Source organism: Acinonyx jubatus, chromosome D4 (assembly GCF_027475565.1).
Source record: "Acinonyx jubatus isolate Ajub_Pintada_27869175 chromosome D4, VMU_Ajub_asm_v1.0, whole genome shotgun sequence".
Classification (NCBI taxonomy): domain Eukaryota; kingdom Metazoa; phylum Chordata; class Mammalia; order Carnivora; family Felidae; genus Acinonyx; species Acinonyx jubatus.
The window spans coordinates 30736225-30752853 of NC_069391.1; the positions used below are offsets into that span (position 1 = coordinate 30736225).

A 16629-nucleotide genomic window follows, 5' to 3' on the forward strand; every position below is an offset into this window, starting at 1 on the left:
AAAATGTTAGAGGCAGGTAAATCATGAATGAATAAACCAATGCACAGGAAAGCTAAAACCTGGAAAGGTTGAGGCAGGTTTTCAGAACCACACCCTTCATTATTGGCAGGGAGGAACACAGTACAGGCGGCCTGTATCAGTCACGGCTGTTACCTTTTCCAAAAAGGTTTTACGTTTATTCCAAAATGCTTTCCCCCAGTAAATCCAGGATTTTCCTGATAACATCTTATTATAGACACAGATCGTTCCTAAGGTTTAGACATAAAAAGGGACATAATTATCCTTTAATTCTGACTCACGAATGTCCCACTCACTGAGGTTTAGATGTAGCCTTTCGTAGGTATGAGAGGTTGAGCGAATATAGAAATGTCGACATTCATTGTCTCATTCATATTTGGAAACACCAAAGTACCAGGATAAGATGGTTATAAAGGTAGATAGAAAACAGATTTTTGTGGTTATGAGACTACAGAAAATTAAGCTGAAAGGGTTCTTGGAGATATTCCCGTCTCAAACCTTTATATTTCATGGATGAGAAGGCTGAATGGGGAACTGACCACTGCTGAATTATTCAACAAGTAAGCTAAACATGTACTTAGGTTGAGAATCAGCAAAGTAGGGAAACTAAAATGGAGAAAAAATATCTTAAAGTGTTGTTTTTTAAAAAAGTATCAAAATAATCATTATGGAATAAAATCAGAACTTGGGAGGACATGTTTGTACATCGTTTATGGCTTAAAATTGTTTTTACTTGGAAGTACCTATGGGTCAATGAGGGAGAAGAAAAGGTTTAGGAAATCTAAAGTTCTAAATCTAAAGCTGGAATCTTAAAATCTAAAGCTGGAATAGCCCTGGAATGACTAACCTAAGGTCATGAAGCTAGTTTGTGTAAGTCTGGGACTAGAAACCCACATTTTCTGATCCTCAGAGGAAAAAAAAATACCTGTATTATGGCATCAAAATTTCGTTCTACACAAAAGCCTGGAGAGTTACGGGGCGGAGGACAGGCTCGACTCTAACGGCAGTCTTACCTATTTCATATCCATTTCTTTAGCCACAACATAGCAGAGAAGCCTTACACTCTGCCCACTCTCTGAAACCAGGCACAGCCTCTACTTCCGGGAAATTATTTCTGCAGTTTCTCCTTCTTGTAGCTGAAAGCATTCAGAAACTCCTATCCATTCTGCTATAAAGGTCTTTTACCTTTTGGCCTCATCCATTGCCACCTTCCTTTACCTTCAGGTAGGTCGTAGATCATACTTTCCGTTTGTTGTCCTTCATACACGACTTCTCTCTGGTTGTATATGAATGATATTTTACCATCTGGCATTTTCTGTCCCTCTTCCCCAGGGGACCTGCTGTCACAACTTCTGACCATCTAGTAATCTCTGGACACTCCTGTGTGTTTCTCTGCACCTGAAGTTATTTCTTGGCACCACATGTAAATCACCAGTGCTCAGGCCAGCCATCTCTGCTGTTTCAGCACTTTGTTTCTTTTCTCTTTAGCCACAGAGAGATTTGGATTAGTTTGTTTCCCGTAAGAGTGAGAGAGAGGTACTCCAAAGCTGCCCTTGCTAACAGGTGTTCCTGTTGGCTGCTAGTTTATGAAGTCAAGGCCATGAAGTTTCTCTTTTGTGCTTCACTGGTCAACTGAGATGACCTGATGGGAAGGAACCTAGCCAGCTGACCTGAATGTTCTGGAGCTGAGAACACACTATGATTGCAACAGTGTTGGGACTTTACCTCCAGGGCTACCTGTGCCTCCTGCACAGGCCTGATCTGGGATTTCTTTGTATATCCTCCATGTGGCTGGAAACATATTTCTGTCTCTTGGCTTCATCAGCCCTTGGGGAATAACTGCTTGGAGAACAGGCAGGATCTATGGGAGCTTTTGGATAAAACAAATTAAAAATGGCAGCTAGCCCCCTCTATTGAGGACAAGTGTCCTATTTTACTGGGTGCCTTTGTGCTACCACCTCCATTTGAAAAAGGTCAAGATGAAAGTGAAGTAAACAAAAGCAAAAACATACGTAGGTAAAACGACTCATTAGAAAAACGTAGAATAGAAACTTTTAGAACATAGACTGTCCTAACTTCAAATACATCAAAATCAACAATAATGACAACAACAAAAAAGCTAAGGTCAATATGCCCAAATTTGAAATCTATAGAACAAACCTTGAATAACTGCCTCGCCAATAAATCCTGGAAGCAACATTCAGAGAGAACTGAATTAATGCACAAATCAGGTAATTGCAGGGCATAAAGTAAAGAACAGAGAACCTGGGAGGCTCAGGGGAGTAGAGGTAGGTGGGAACTTTGGAGCCTCCTGGACAGAACGGACCTATCAGCATAAGTCTGTTTACTCTGCTCCGACTCCCTGACCAGCCAGAAACCCCTGCCTGTCATTTTCAAGTAATCCCCAGACTCCCTGGAGAGTCCCCAGTTATGCCAGTTAGAGATGCACAGAAGCAAAAACAGAACAATTCAGATCTTGATTTCTAGGTTTCCTTTCTATTGAACATTCTCTCATGACCACATATCAAAAAGAAGCTTTGCATTTACTGCAGGAACAGAAATGCCGTGCTGGTTCTGCTTCCGTGAACAGAGAGGTCCGCCTTGCAGCTCTGATGACGGTGCACAATTAGCCATCAGCATCCTCCCTTCTTCCTCTCTGTCCTGGGCTGTGATTCATCGCTGTCTAGGTTTGTGTCACTGGTGCCAGCTGGCACGCTCACCATCTCTGTTGCCTTCTCCAGCCCCATTTAGGGATGCATGGAGGGAGGCCATAATGTTGGTGTCACATGAGCAGATGGTGAGGCTGTGCTGGACCCAAGAGCTGGTGGAGGGCTGATATCAGTGTGAAAGGCGCAATTATGGCTGTGGGGGGAAGGAGTTCATGTACCAGGGGTTTTCCTCAGCTTCAGTTCCCAAGAATGACAATCCGATATTCGAAAACGCATCAAATCCTGACCCATCCGCAAGGATTCAGAAGGCAGAAGACAGCAATATCTGAAATTCTGCCTCTCAGCGTTGAGAGACCTGTGTTTCTATCCTCTGCTGATTAGAGAAAAGTGATTATTGGAAAGAATGGTAATGGGGAAGGTCACAAAGCTGGGGGGAAAGGCTGAGATGACAGTACATTTTCCTTTGGTCTGTTAAGTCTGGGGCAATTGTGGACCACTAGTTTACATGACCTGATACAGGCCGCAAGAGTGGGGGAACATGGGGTGCCTGGGTGGCTCAGTCAGTGTCTGACTTCGGCTCAGGTCATGATCTCGCGGTTCACGGGTTCAAGCCTTGCACTGGGCTCTGTGCTGACAGTGTGGAGCCTGCCTGGGATTGTCTCTCTTTGCTTTTCTCTCTGCCCCACCTCAAAATAAATAAATAAACTTAAAAAAAAAGCAGTGGGGGATCAGGTAATGATGGTATGACTCATGAGAGTGAGTGAATGTGAGTGTGTCTGTTGTGTAGGAGCATGTAGGCAGACATGTGAGGTTGGACAATGAGAGGGCTGGTATCTGGTCTAGAGTGTTTGGGCATATCTGAAACTGGGGAAGCCTAGTCTAGGTGACCAACCATCTCAGTTTGCCCAGGATTGAGGGGTCTCAGGGTGCATGGGACCTTTCAGTGCTAAAACCAAGATAGTCCTAAACTAACTGAGGTGCTAGGTCACTCCACCAGAGGCAACAAATGTTTCCCTCTCCAAAGAGGTTTCTCATTCTGGTTTTGCCACGACCTATCAAGACTACTGCAAATTAATCAGTCAACCCACAACTGTTTGTGGGAGCCGCCCCTATGTTCAATCCCGAACTAAGTGCTGTGAAGGTGCAGAATTCTCAGACATGCTCTCTAACGTCAAGGAGTTTGTGATCCAGCTGGGGAGTGCTCACCAACACAGGAAACAGACAATGGTCTATAGATCTGTAGGAGGGGGTCAGCTAATCCCAAGGTGGGGTTTGCACATGGCTGCCTGTGCCTGGTGAGCTGGTAGGGAGGGAGTCGGCAGAGGAGTAGGTAAAGGGCTGAGGCCTGGAGAAAAGAGCACAAGGGGATGGACAGGGCAGCATGGTGTCTGTTTAGGGGATTGGTTTTGACTAAGCCCCATGGACATATGTGCAATTCCAAAGAGAGAGGGGATAAAGGAAACTCAGCAGAAGGAACACTGCATCAGAGCTTAGATGATAGGATTCTGCAGGGTTGCGATGCAGAACCAATGTCTTAGGACCCCAGGAAAGAGTACACTTTAAGGACTCACATGTGTTTCATATTAAGAGAGAGCAAGCCAGACACAGGTGTCACTAGCGGCACACAGGGCTGGGGTGGGAAACCCGCAGGTGGCGTGAATGGAAGTGGGACCTGAGGTAGTACGCTGGAGGGGAAACGTGACAAAACCGGTCTTGAGCCCTTGTGAGACCTCCAGGGCACCTCTAAATGTAGGTGTGATCCTGTGAGAGGGGATGGAAGTTCCCCACAAATAACAGAGGCAAGAGCCAAGAAGGAAGGGGAGGAGATGGTGATGGGAAGGGTGATGATATATATGATGCATATGTCCCAGGAACGGCTCTAAGAATGTCACATAAATTAACTCCTTCTGCCCAGCCACCCTGTGTGGTAGGCATGTTATTATTTCCATCTTGCAGGTGAGGAAACAGAGGCACAGAGAGATTGCGTGAATTGTATAAGGTCACACAACTCACAGGGGCGAACCCAGGATGATGACTGTAAATATGATGCATCTTTCCACACAACCTTAAGCGGCCAGGGGAAAATGAGGTCACGAGTTTAAGGTGGCATGACATCAAGGGGCAAACTATGTGCTGCACACTTGAGTCCTTTCTTCAAAGGCTTCCTAGTGTCAGTTTCCTCATCTGCAGGAAAGTTAATAACTAACTCATAAATATGCAATGGGACACACGTTTATGTATTCTCTGTTCCAAAAAGGAGTTTCATCAACATCCATCAAATGAAGTGTGCAAGCATCAGTGAGAAGGTGGAACAGAAGAAAGGAAGTAGACAGGAATTTCAGAGACAGGAATTTCATCCTTGAGTATAAGTTGCCTAACAGCACAATAAGGAAATGCGGGTCTGTTACACATTTCACAGTATCTGTAAGATAAAAGCCAACCAATGTTTAAAGGAAATAGAATCTTTCTGATGTAGTAACTGGGCTGGAATTCGTCCTGGGTTCTCATAAAGGGTGTGTTGTGATAAACAGTGATTCAATGCTGAGGATGATGGTGTTTTTTTTTTTTTTTTAACGTTTATCTATTTTTGAGAAAGAGAGAGAGAGGGAGGGAGAGGAGCAGGGGAGGGGCAGAGAGAGAGAGGCAGACACAGACACCAAAGCAGGCTCCAGGCTCTGAGCGGTCAGCACAGAGCCCAACGTGGGGCTCACACCCACGAACTGTGAGATCCTGACCTGAGCTGAAGTCCAACGCTTAATTGACTGAGCCACCCAGGCGCCCCAGTGCTGTTTGTTTTTAATATGGGACCACACATCAAGTCTTAGCATAGGCTGATGATGTAGCATCGAAGCAAAATGCACAAAAACAATATTGTGGGGTAGAATGGAGGTGGTGGGTATTATGACTCAGTCTAGGTAGAACTTGAGAGACACAGCACAATGAAAGGCTAAGAGCGTGGGCCAGGTTTCCTGGGTTGGAAACTCACTCTGCTGCTTACTAGGCATGGGACTTAAATTCTTGTGCTTCAGTTTCTCCATTTGTAAAATGGGGCTAATAATACTTTAGCATGAGAACTATACAGTAAGTATTCAGGGAAGTGTCTGACTTGGCAGAAGGCACAGACTATATTCTTCAAGCACTCCTTCCTAGGTATTGTTTCGCTCAGGTTAAAAAAATTTTTTTTCTAGTTTATTTTTTGAGAGAGAGAGAAAGAGATGGGGTGAGCAAGGGAGGGGCAGAGAAAGAGGGAGAAAGAGAGAATCCCAAGCAGGCTCCACAGTGTCAATGCAGAGCCTGATGCAGGGCTCAAACTCATGAATCAAAGATCATGACCTGAGCCCAAATCAAGAGTTGGAGGCTTCACCAACTGAGCCACCCAGGTGCCCCTCTCTTAGGTTTTGAAAAACTATTGGGTAGCAGTGAATTGGATACTATTTTCTAGTAAGTAACCTCCTAGTGAAGTACAGAGCTGTGTCTTTTTGTTTTTGTTTTTTTTTACTGATTTAATTGTTTAAATTGTTTACTAATTTAATTGTTAAGTAATATTTAAATGTTATTATTAGATTAGCAGAAGAAGTCTTTAATCAGGCTCATCTCTGTAGAACAAATCTCTTAACTTCTCCACATCCCAGTTCTTGTCGGAAAAAATATTGAGTTACTTTTCAAGGCTACAATGAGAACTGAGGATATTATACATAAATATCAACAACAGTACTTTGGTACATAGTAGATGCTTAATAAATGGTATCCCTAGTTGTTATCTTCATTTAGTATTATTGAATCTTAATATGTCCCCTTATTATGGTGGTTTTCCAGACTACAGGTCTCAAACCATTAATGGACTATGAAATAAGTGTACACAATTTTGGAGTTCAATTAGAATTCTTTTAGTGAAAAAGAACAGAATTGAATATATCAGAGTTTCACACACAGTAAGAGCAAATGTTTTTATGTGAAACTAGTGTATAACATATAGGCAGAGGAAGTATGTATAATACAGTGTGAAATGTGTTTCTTACTATGGATTGTAGTAAAAAAATCCTTCAATAAAACATGATTTTATTGGATACTTGTCTGATAGTGTACAAGTTCCTTACATTATAGTGATTAAGACACATAGGTTCAAACCCCAAATCCGCTAATTACTACTGTAGGACTTTGAACCAATTATATAACCCGTCTATGCCTTAGTTTCCTCACATGAGAAATGAGTTCTCATTGGAATGGTATAAGAACTATATGATATAGTATAGCAAAACCACTTAGCAGGTACTCAATAACTATTAGCTGCTATTTTATTAATACATCAGTAGAATATAATTTTTTTTTCTGTGTGAGCAAATAATACCACATGCACTCAAGTATGTAAGAGAATATAGTCATTCCATTAGCCAGGACTGAATAGCCAGCTAGTTTTTCCATCTATAAAATGATGCTTCTTGATGAGCATCATAGTTCCACAATAATGAATTTTCAAGAATCATGTAACTGTTCTTAATTTTACTATTTACAATCTTATCTCTCAAGATATGAAGACATAAAAATAAAATATTAAACTGTCAATTAATTCTCCTTTGTCAGTTATCTGATCCCTATTCGCCCTTTATAGTTTTATATTTTCTGAAAGAATTTTTTAAAAATTTATTTTCTTGTGGTAAGAATAAAAGATGAGATTTACACCCCCCCAACAAATATTTAAGTGTGCTCTGTGGTGTTAGTGACCATAGGTGCAAGGTGCAGCAGACATCTCGAGCTTACTCATCTTACTTAACTGAAACTTTATTCCTTTTGATTAGAAATTCTCTATTCCCCCTCACATCTGTGTCTTTTAATTAACAGGCAATTAAGCTGTGCTTAAGAATGACATCCTCTTGTGAAACCTGGACAGTCACAATGGACCAGTGTGTGTCTGAGAATCCATGGCCTTCATTTAAAAAGATTTTTTTTAACGCTTATTTATTTCTGAGACAGAGAGAGAGACAGAGCATGAGCAGGGGAGGGGCAGAGAGAGAGGGAGACACAGAATCTGAAATAGGCTCTAGACTGTGAGCTGTCTGCACAGAGCCCGATGTGGGGCTCGAACTCATGGACCACAAGATCATGACCTGAGCTGAAGTCAGACGCTTAACCAACTGAGCCACCCAGGTGCCCCAGATCCCTTCTTCTTTAAAGAGAACAGGTACATCCACAGGCGAGGACATGTGGATGAAATGGGACTGTTCAGTCAATCAACTAATATTTATCGAGTGCCTACAACATGCAGACACTGAGGGTATTCACCTGCTAACAAAACTGAATAGCAAATAACAAGTCTGTTAACAAAGCAGACATGATCTTTAAACATGTTGGGTTTTCTGTGGAGGAGACAGATATCATAAAAGCAATCTCAAATAAATGATAATGAGGGCTCATTTGAGTAAACACATGACAAGCTATATAACTTGAAATGCATTATCTTACATGATATTCATGCTTCCTTGTGAGATAATTAGTTGCTCTCATTTAAAGAAAAGAAACTTTATCCAGGCTCACAGGCCTAGTGAATGGCAGAGCCAGGGTTTGAACCCCTGGTGCCATTTAACTACTCTTTCACACTTCAAACCTGCAGTTAGCATAATGAAATAAGGTTTGTAAAATTCTCAGCATAATGCCTAGCACGTGGTAAGTGCTCAGTTCTTTCTCTTGTTCTTTGGATGCTATTTGCTTGTTCTTTTCTTTCTTTTTTTCTTTTGTGAAAGTTTTTTCTTTTGTGAAAGTTTTTATTTAAATTTCAGTTAGTTAATAGACAGTGTAATATTAGTTTCAGGTGTATAGTATAGTGATTCACTTCGTACAATAGGCTTGTTTTTTTCAATGCTTTTTTGCATGGCTTTGGGGTAAGAGTAGGGATTGACTGAGGGCTCCCCCACACAACCACACCCTCCTTTCTTAGTATTTAAAATCACTACTTTCTCTTGCCTCTGACCATTCTTTCCCTGACTCCCTTAAATTTCCCTTTTCTTGTGCCTGGTTTGTAAACGGCAGTGCTCTCCTAGGATCTATCCTTGCCCCTCTTTTCATTTCCTTTCCATGTTCTCTTCTTGGGAGATCTCATCTCTTTCTATGGATTCTAGTCTTTTTAAAAAAAAAAAATATTTATTTATTTTTGAGATAGAGATAGAGAGCATGAGCAGGGAGGAAAAGAGAGAGAGGGAGACACACAATCCGAAGCAGGCTCCAGGCTCCGAGCCGTCAGCACAGAGCCCGACGCGGGGCTCGAACTCACGGACCGTGAGATCATGACCTGAGCTGAAGTCCGACGCTTAACCGACTGAGCCACCAGACTCCCCTCGATGGATTCTACTCTTATACAGATTCCATTGACTCTTCTATCACCACTCTTGGCCGTGCACGCTCCACTGACCACCAACCTCGTGCTCCACTGATAGTCCAAATACCACAAGCCTGAAACGCAATTCGGCATTTCTCCTCCCCTCAACCTGTCACTTCTTCTTGGAGTTCCCAGTCCTGGTGAATCCAACCAACCTCTTCTCAGTCACCCATGTTCGAATCTTCAATGTCATCTCAGACACATCCTTCTTCCTCCAGATTTCTCACTCCGCCCCATGCTATACTTGGTCAGGTGCCAGGTCTGTCTTACCTCAGTGCCCTTCCTATTTATCTCATTTTTGTTCTGCCAGCCGCCATGTTATTATATAGGCCCCCATATTCTACCATCTACACTTTTGAAATCTTGTTGCCTTTGAGATCTCAACCCCTTCATGCCGTCCCCCCCACCCCCCACCCGCTGCTGCTAAAGAGTGATGGTCCTAAGACACAGGTGTGATTATGTCTTCTACTCCTCCCAAATCTTCAGTGACAGCTGTTTCAGGTAAACGAAGCAATATTCTCTCTACTGAACACATTGGGCTCTGTCCTACCTGTGTCTTGATAATGGAGAGAAGAAGCCTGTCATCTGAACAGAGAATAAGCCAGTAAACCTCATCAGGTATCACTCCTCAGTTAGCAGACAGTATACAGGTCTACCTCTGAGTCTGGGCTGCTACACTTTCCTACTGGGCTACTTCTTAAAGAACAAATGCAAATACCACATTCTTGTCTTTCTTTTCCATTTCTTTTTTTTAAGTTTATTTATTTATTTTGAGAGAGAGATAAGGAGAGCGAGTGGGAGAGAAAGAGAGGGAGAGAGAGAATCCCAAGCGGGCTCCACACTGTCAGCACGTAGCCTGATGTGGGGCTCAAAGCCATGAACCGTGAGATCATGACCTGAGCTGAAACCAAGAGTCATACGCTTAACCAACTGAGCCACCCAGGTGCCTGCCCCCCTTTTTTCCATTTCTATCCTCCAGCAGCATGTTGATTATTTATTGTTGAATAATATGGAGAAATGTAAAGTGTATGATAATATTTCAGGTAGATTTACAGCTACACTAAGGAAAGGATAATTATTGAATCTAAGTTAAGCTAAATTGGGCCACAGAATTTTCTCTTTGATCTTCTACCATTAGGGATTAAAAAAAATTTTTTTAATGTTTATTTATTTTTGAGAGAGAGAGAAGGAGAGACAGAGTGTAAATGGGGGAGGGGCAGAGAGAGAGGGAGACACAGAATCTGAAGCAGGCTCCAGGCTCTGAGTTCTGAAGCTGTTAGCCCAGAGCCTGACACGGGGCTTGAACTCATGAACTGTGAGATCATGACCTGAACTGAAGTCAGACACTTAACTGACTGAGGGACCCAGGCACCTACCATTAGGGATTTTTAAAAGTTCAATGATGTGGATGAATACATATAAAGCATATTATAGCTACACAAAACTGGCAAGCACAGCTAATATCAGAGAAACCAGGATAAAAATTCAAAATGATTTTGACAATTGAGAACATTCCTTAGTGTTAAATGTAAAGGCCTCCAGCAAGGCCTTTCTATTCAGTGACTTCAGGGGCTAGTAGAGCAGAAGGCCTAGGATTCTGGCCTGAGAAGTTCATGAGGCTTGCCCTGTATTGGCCCTGCTCTTCCCAGCACTGCCTCAGGCCTCTGAGGTGGGGAAGGTCAAAGCTCCACTGATGTTAAATGTGTGGGAAAGTGACAGTGATGAGTGATGAGTCAAGAGAAGCCTCTGAGAAGACAGCTCTGGATGACCCTGATGTGCATTTTATTATTACCTACTTATTAGAAGTAGTAAGAGAGGTGGATGGAAAGAATGTATAAATGATCCCTATTGTTTAAAACTCTGCAGTCCTTCTACTTCCTTTGTTAAAATCAACTAAGTTGATTTGGGTGCTAATTTCAGGTTTCTCAGCAGAAGCATTATAAGTCAACAGGCAGCTACAGAATACCAACTACATGCCAAAACCCCTCCACTAGTTGGTAGGAATGTAGAGAGGAAGGGGCTCTTCATTTTTCCAGGATATGAGCAATTGGCCAAATGATAGGTGTTTAACACCGATTAGCTGTTATAAGTGGATGATGGATGGATGGAAGGAAGGACAGAAGGGTAAATGTGTGGAAGGATGGCAGGGTGGGTGGATGGAAGCTATGATGATATCAAGAAGAGAATATTAACCATGAGGCACACGTGGTAAGAGAGGGAAGGATTGTGTCAGCAGTGACATCTGAGCTGGTTACGTGACATAATACAAGTTTATGGCCTTTGCAGCTTAAAGACCCAGATGCAGTACTAAATGCACCATTTGCTACCTGTGTGGCTTCAGGTTATATACAAAATCTCTTTGAATCTCTGTTTCCTCATACGTTAAATGGATGTGATAATATATATAAGACATTTAATTGTGAAAAGTGATCTATGTAAAAAGTACTGTTTTTAGCTCATGGCTTATGGTACTTGCTGATAAAGAGGAGTTCTTTGCCTTTCTCAGCCTCCCCATAACGTAATAAATAGCAGTTTTCCTTTCTGGAAAACCTAATATAAAAAGAGTTACATGAAATCAACTGACCAATCAGAAGCTCAACAGAATTTAGGCTGTGATCCAGCATATTGATATGCGGGGGGCCCATTGCCCTGTAGAAGCAGGGTAGGCAAACAAAGTCCTGGTCTGCTTAGTTCTCAAAGGTGACACAGAGGATTGGAGAAAGGGGACAGAAACCGTGCTCAACCTCTGCTCAGTTGAGTGCCAATGGGAGGTGGTGCTGGAATCCATTTCTAAGGGCAGTTAAATGTGTCCTTGGTCAGGATGTTCCTCATTCATTCATTCATTCATTCATTCAAGACAGAGTGAGAGTAGGGGAGAAGGACAGAGGAAGAGAGAGAGAGAATCTCAAGCAGGCTCCACCCTCAGCATAGAGCCCTATGCTGGGCTCGATCCCACAACCCTGGGATCATAATCTGAGCTGAAATCAAGAGTCAGATGCTCAACCGACTGAGCCACCCGGGCACCCCAGGATGTTCCACATTTAGCCACCATATTCTAATGATACAAAGGAGGATTGAAAAGGAAGGGGGCCATAATTCAGAGATGAAGACCCAACTTTTGGTCTTCGTTCTGTCACTGATTGACTCTATAATCCTGGGATGCATGATTCTAGCTTTTCTGATCCTCAGACCTGCATTAGGAAAAATACCCTTAATGGGAATGAGATAACATGAGAAATGGGGTTAAATGAGAAGACTTGGAAAAACTCTTTGCAGATGGTAAAGGACTATCCAATATTTAAATCACCTTATAATATCATACACGTTATATAAATATGTATAATAAGCGAATAAACTAACAAAAATAAATCAGGCCAGTATAAGAGATAAACATCCAAAACTAGGCTTAGGAGATATAAATGCTCGTATTACTGAGCTTTCCTTTCATTTATGAACATATTTAGGCCCACAGCCCAATTGTGCTTTATGCCAAAGGATGGTGGCTTTAAGCCTGAGAGAGGTAGAACCAAGATCAATCCTCACTCTTTTTCCTCTTCATTTTATTTCAGTGGGCAGAATTCTGAGCTGGTCCCCAAGACTTCTGCCCCTGAGTGTTCATGCACAGTGTATGATCCTTCTCTTTGGTGTGAGCAAGACCTATGAATATAATGGAATGCCTCTTCTTTGATTATGTTATATTATGTGGTGAAGGTGTAGGAATTATAATGATGTAATTAAGGTCCTTAATGAGTTAACTTTAAGTTAATGGAAAAGGATATTGTGCTGGGCAGACCTGACCTATTAATCACTTGATACCTTTAAATGAAGTTAAGAGATCTGAAGCAGTAGAGACACTCTCTGTTAGCCTTGGAGAAGCAAATTGCCATATTTGTGGAGAGGGCCACATGGCCAGGAATGGGTGGGCTGACTCTAGGGCTGAGGCTCTCAGTCTTACAGGAACTGAATTCTGCCAACAACTTGTGAGCTTGGCAGAAGACCCTAGGACTCAAATGACATCACAGTCCTGGCTGACAGCTTGACTTCCACCTAATACTGAGCAGAAGACCCAACTAACTCACAGACTCCTGACCCACAGAAAGTGTGAGGTAACAAGTTTGTGTGGTTTTAAGTGGCTATGTTTGTGGCAGTTTGTTATGTAGCATATAAAACTAAAATAAGGGGAGAAGTTCTCCACGAATCAATGTGAACAGGTTGGCCCCATAGGGGCTGCTCTAGCAGAGCAGCATAACTGCATATTTTATGCTTTTGCTGACTCTCTTTCATAAGCTCCAGAACCTAGAGTTGGCTTTCTTCTGCTAAGGCAGAAGTTCCTGAGCTTCTCAACATCAAGATCCTCTAATTATTTTCCTCCTATAGTCCCTAAAATTGAAGCATCCCATTTAATTAACAAATTATATGTATTTACTTTGGAATAGTTAAGTTCTCTCTTTTCTTTTTTTTGAAATTTTTATTTATTTTTGAGAAATAAAACAGCAAGCACACATGTGCATGTGCGAGCTGGGGAGGGGAAGACAGAGAAGGGAACAGAGGATCTGAAGCAGGCTCTGTGCTGACAACAGAGAGCCCAATATGGGGCTCAAACTCGCAAATCATGAGATCATGACCTGAGCCAAAGTCAGATGCTTAACTGACTGAGCCACCAAGGTGCCCCAGTTAATTTGATTTCTAATTTTAATTAAATAATTGCTCTTGAATTAAATATAAATACAGAAGATTCTGACTGGCATGAGATGAACAAAGTAACCAAACTAACTTGTGATTTTTATCCCAGATCAAAGAAAACAGGTATTTTGGTTATTCCTTTCAGGCTTAACAAGGATAAATGTATATTTTACTTCTATTCAAGCTTTCTGAAAGAAAGAAAATAGCTCACTGACCCTAGGAATTGACATCATTCTAGATGTTCACCCAGACCATGATTGCCCCTCTTTGGGAATTACACATTTACACCCACACTCATGCTTCTACTGCAAGACTAATCCACTGGCTGGAGATGACTTGATTAAGGGGAGACACCTGGCCCAAACGCAGGCCCACGAGCTTCTTTCCAAGAATTTGAAGAGTCACAGACTCTGTGTGTCTTTATTGGCCACTTGAACTCAGGACATAAAGATCTAGGAGCTATAGACAAATAGGTCCTAGATGTGGCCATCTGAACCAAGGAAAACCGTGAAAGCTAATGGACAGATATATACAGAGAAGAATGAAGTGAAAAGTCAAGGGACCATAAGACCTGGAGAGAAGGAGTAATTCTGGTTTTGATGGTTTTTCAGTTCCTTGTTTTAGTTTATGCCGAGGCCAGTCTATGCCTTCTGAGCTTCACAGAGGTCATTTTTATCCTTCTTAAAAAATCCCCTTTGGAATTAAAAGCAAAAATGAACTACTGGGACCTTATGAAGATAAAAAGCTTCTGCACAGCAAAGGAAACAATCAACAAAACTAAAAGGCAACCAACGGAATGGGAAAAGATATTTGCAAATGACATATCGGACAAAGGGCTAGTATCCAAAATGTATAAAGAGCTCACCAAACTCCACACCCGAAAAACAAATAACCCAGTGAAGAAATGGGCAGAAAACATGAATAGACACTTCTCTAAAGAAGACATCCGGATGGCTAACAGGCACATGAAAAGATGCTCAACGTCGCTCCTCATCAGGGAAATACAAATTAAAACCACACTCAGATATCACCTCATGCCAGTCAGAGTGGCCAAAATGAACAAATCAGGAGACTATCGATGCTGGAGAGGATGTGGAGAAACGGGAACCCTCTTGCACTGTTGGTGGGAATGCAAATTGGTGCAGCCGCTCTGGAAAACAGTGTGGAGGTTCCTCAAAAAATTAAAAATAGACCTACCCTATGACCCAGCAATAGCACTGCTAGGAATTTACCCAAGGGATACAGGAGTGCTGATGCATAGGGGCACTTGTACCCCAATGTTTATAGCAGCACTCTCAACAATAGCCAAATTATGGAAAGAACCTAAATGGCCATCAACTGATGAATGGATAAAGAAATTGTGGTTTATATACACAATGGAGTACTACGTGGCAATGAGAAAGAATGAAATATGGCCCTTTGTAGCAACATGGATGGAACTGGAGAGTGTGATGCTAAGTGAAATAAGCCATACAGAGAAAGACAGATACCATATGTTTTCACTCTTATGTGGATCCTGAGAAACTTAACAGAATCCCATGGGGGAGGGGAAGGAAAAAAAAAAAAGAGGTTAGAGTGGAAGAGAGCCAAAGCATAAGAGACTCTTAAAAACTGAGAACAAACTGAGGGTTGATGGGGGTGGGAGGGAGGGGAGGGTGGGTGATGGGTATTGAGGAGGGCACTTTTGGGATGAGCACTGGGTGTTGTATGGAAACCAATTTTACAATAAACTTCATATATTGAAAAAAAAATCCCCTTTGTGGCTTCACATAGAGCAATTGGTTTTCTGTTATATGAATTCAAACAGCCATGGCCAAAACCACCTACCCTGTTCTGAAAGGAATGGAGCCCCTGCTCTAAACCACAAATACTTTTGGATTCAGCTATCTCAATTCCTGACTTCGTCGTAGGAATGAGCACCATTGCATAAGCTATAAGAACAAGAAGTGGGCTATTTGAATGCCAGTCTTTAGACACTCCAACCAAAAGCGTTACTTTCCTCTTGGGGGGAAGGGGAAAAGGGTATAGATGTGAGAAGAACCTTTGATGTGCCATCCATTTCAGTCAAAAACACAGAAGAAAATCTTTGGAAATATGACTGTCCAAGCATCCAGAAGAGTTAGCCCTACTCAGAGAAATGAAGATTTATGTCATTTCTGACAGTGGAGATGTATACAGCAGACTTGTTAAGTGAATAAGTATGTCCAAAGGAGTTTGAGTGGAAGTAGGGGAAGAAAATCTTATTAATCTGTGAAGATGAGACCTTCTCAATTTTTAAAGAGCCAATTGAAGAAACTACATTTACACTATAATTTCAAAAGGAAATGTAATTTTCTTGCCATCTTTAACATTTCTCTCATTAATAATCGAAACAAGTTTTCAGGAAAAGAGATATGGGCTTAATCAGCAGGCAGAGGCTCTGTATGAGCAAGACAGGGTCTCACAAGGGTACGCATGCACCCAGTATTTGAATCACCATCTCTGCAGCCTTTGCTTTCTCACTGGGCACTGACTTGGCCTGGGGGAGACTGGGCTGACTTTCTGCCAAGAGAATGGCTTTCTAATTTGTCCTAACAAATCACTTTGAGTCTTGTGCCTCGTCTGAAGAAAAAAGAGAACTTTGTTCTTACTTCCTTCGGCCCAACCATACCATAATAACATCCACGTTAAAATCCAACCGTATAATGTTGGTAACTTATTTAGGGACTTAAAGGTAACTTATTTAGGGACTTCAATAATCGAATTCATTTAATCTACAGAAAATAGGGTAGAATAGGGTTTTAGCCCAACAAAAGAAATTTGCCTCATCATTATGGATTCTTCTCGAGTAGGATTAAATCCTATGGGGTTTCATGGTACACTTGATCCTGTACTTTTCTTTATTTGGAG

The 16629-nt window shown here is 41.9% G+C and overlaps 1 protein-coding gene across 10 annotated transcripts in view; it reads right to left on the bottom strand.

Annotated features, from left to right (window-relative positions):
- PLPPR1 (phospholipid phosphatase related 1) overlaps nucleotides 1-16629 on the bottom strand; it is a 590773-nt gene that overhangs the window by 45839 nt on the left and 528305 nt on the right. The window contains exon 1 of one of the 10 annotated variants that reach the window (XM_053204870.1): nucleotides 1032-14679. The exons of 7 other annotated variants lie outside the window; for them this stretch is intronic. The gene's annotated coding sequence lies outside the window, so the exon portion shown is untranslated. Of the gene's footprint in view, nucleotides 1-1031; nucleotides 14680-16629 lie in introns of those variants that run through there. 2 more of the 10 variants (XM_053204871.1, XM_053204869.1) reach the window with 2 other exon arrangements.